The 2,566-nt window shown below is 41.9% G+C and overlaps 1 protein-coding gene across 1 annotated transcript in view; it reads right to left on the reverse strand.

Moving 5' to 3' along the window:
* Nucleotides 1–1,632, reverse strand: part of LOC101848161 (maternal B9.10 protein) — an 8,052-nt gene extending 6,420 nt beyond the window's left edge. The window contains exon 1 of the mRNA XM_005112068.3: nucleotides 1,472–1,632. The gene's annotated coding sequence lies outside the window, so the exon portion shown is untranslated. The remainder of the gene's footprint in view (nucleotides 1–1,471) is intronic.
* Nucleotides 1,633–2,566: the final 934 nt, after the last annotated feature.

Here is a 2,566-nt window from a genome sequence, read left to right on the forward strand (position 1 = left end):
CCCCCCCCCCCCCCCCCCCCTCTCTCGCTCTCTCTCTCTATCTAACACACACACACACACAAAAGATTTCTACCGGGTCTGAGGTCTGAAACTTCCCGAAATCACAAAAGAGTTCCCCTACCGGGTCTGTATACTTCGTGACTTTGTTCCCGGTTACCTGGTCTGTATACACTTCGTAATTGGTAATAATGATAACAATAACAACCCAATTTCTAGTGGAAGAGTGTGACAACATAACCACAGGAAAAAATAATCATAACAGTAGACAATATAATGTCTTCCCTCACAATGTATTACCATCCAAATAATAAAAGGGGACAAATTTCAGTCATTAGATCTAAACCTTGTCTAACTCAAAGAAAGATGTTGCCTCCTTGTGACAAGTCACTAGTTGGTAAATATCCAAAAAAATATGCTTTGAACATATAGATCTAGATCTAGATCTAGATCTGATCTAGATCTAGAATCTAGATCTATATTCTAGATCTATAAACCGACGCGACCGACAACAAACGAATCACTTCGCCCCCCCTGAAATCTTTTTTCAACAACAATGTTGCTGGTAGGCCTACTACTCTTACTGAGCTGGCATTCACGACCTTGAAAGATTTATAACGTGGCCTAAATTATACTTGGCCTAGTGTGTCGCTGGGTGTGCTCCGCTCCGCTTTTCATTTGGTATTGTTCGGCTCGGCGTCACTCGTTGTCGACGAACATTCGGGAACCCGCGTTGAGTGTGGTGTCTGTTACTAAAACTAAAACGGAGCTGATATACATTCTAGATCTAGATCTAGATCTAGATCTAGATCTAGTATATCCACCATTACCGTCAATTTTCATTTCATTGTTCATTGTTGGCTAGGCACGCACAGTGCACAATGCGAATCTAAATGAAACGGTACTTTTCCGTTGCAGTATGGTACGGTAATTCATCAAGAGTCAAGAGCATTATTACAAGATGTTGACTAGAATCTAGATCTATGTTAATTGTTTTTCCTCAGTCGACTAGATTTAGATCTCTAGATCTAGAATGTATATCAGCTCCGTTTTAGTTTTAGTAACAGACACCACACTCAACGCGGGTTCCCGAATGTTCGTCGACAACGAGTGACGCCGAGCCGAACAATACCAAATGAAAAGCGGAGCGGAGCACACCCAGCGACACACTAGGCCAAGCTCTAGGCTGAGATCTTGTTTTTCAACGAACAAGAACAGTCATTAAAGTTTATAAACAGTTAAACTGCTTCTTTAAAAAATATTCTTAAATGAGCTTAACGCACACATTCAAAGAGTAGATTAAAACTGACTTCTAAAAGTTACACGAGTGGATGGATAGTGGATAGAAAGAACGCTAGCCTGGCCGCCGTAATTGGGTTGACCCCACAGTTCAGGACAAGAAACCTGAAGTCTTCCATATGGCCATATGTTGGAAATAAACACACAATACAGAGGTACACACAAATAAACTTACATGTTCGAGGGTATAAATAATGTCTGTAGATGAAGCTTTCGTCCTTAGAACATTAGTTTCACTCAAACAGACACTCTCACACACAAATTTAAAAAAATAAGAAACGTTCTTTGTTAGCTTTTTCCCCTCATGACGCTCTTGAGCAATGTGCGGATGGGAGCCGTAACGGGAGTTTTGTTGTGACTTTCTGGGCCCGTTAACCAATGAAAATGAAGCAGTAGTGTAGGCGTTTATTTCCTCAACACTCATTGGCTCATAGTGCCCAGCATTGATTGACGTCAGCATCGGAACATATTAATAGCATAATAACTGGGTTAACCAGTTGTAAACAGTAGCAGTTTGTTAATGAAAAGACCCATTTTGTAAGTAATCTTTACATTTATGATACCTATTTTAAAATACAGAAATCTGGTTTTAATTTCTGATTTTAAAAGATTCTGATAACGTTTTTACAAGGTTTTGTTTAATGCAGATTGGAGCCCTCGACAGAGCCTCAAGCCTTCAGAACACTTCTTGTCGACCTTCACCCGACAAACCAGGTTGACCTCGATTTCACCTGCTCGAGTTGCGAGGAGGTCCTTTTCTATTTATTCCGTTTCCCATTGACGTCATTCGTATTTTGATGACGACGGTCGCTTGCTTGCCTTGATATTCAGTGGAGAAATTGGTTGGTGGAAGTATTGTAGATATCCTTCATGTAGTTGGCCTAGTGATAGGGAGTGCATATTTGATCGTGAGATGTACCTGTGGTAATCAGTGTCTTTTGTTCTAAAAAGCAAATAAAAAGAGCGGAGTTGATGGAGAAAATATGGTAAAGTTATTCGGGGTGCCAACTACGGTTGGGATCGACGGATCGGGCCGCTCAAAAACAAACGTGTTTGTTTTCCGTTTCAGGCGACCGAGTCGGGCGATCGGCCCGATCCAGCCGAAATGAGCACCCCGTATTAGCGATACTTTACTTTGCGCAGCATGCTCGTGTTGAAGGGGGTGGGGTGGACAGACACACAGACTGACAGACACATATGTGTGTGTGTGTGTGTCTGTGTGTTTGTGTGTGTGTGTGTGTGTGTGTGTGTGTGAGAGAGAGAGAGGGGG

This window comes from Aplysia californica, unplaced genomic scaffold (assembly GCF_000002075.1).
Source record: "Aplysia californica isolate F4 #8 unplaced genomic scaffold, AplCal3.0 scaffold01177, whole genome shotgun sequence".
NCBI classification, from domain to species: Eukaryota; Metazoa; Mollusca; class Gastropoda; order Aplysiida; family Aplysiidae; genus Aplysia; species Aplysia californica.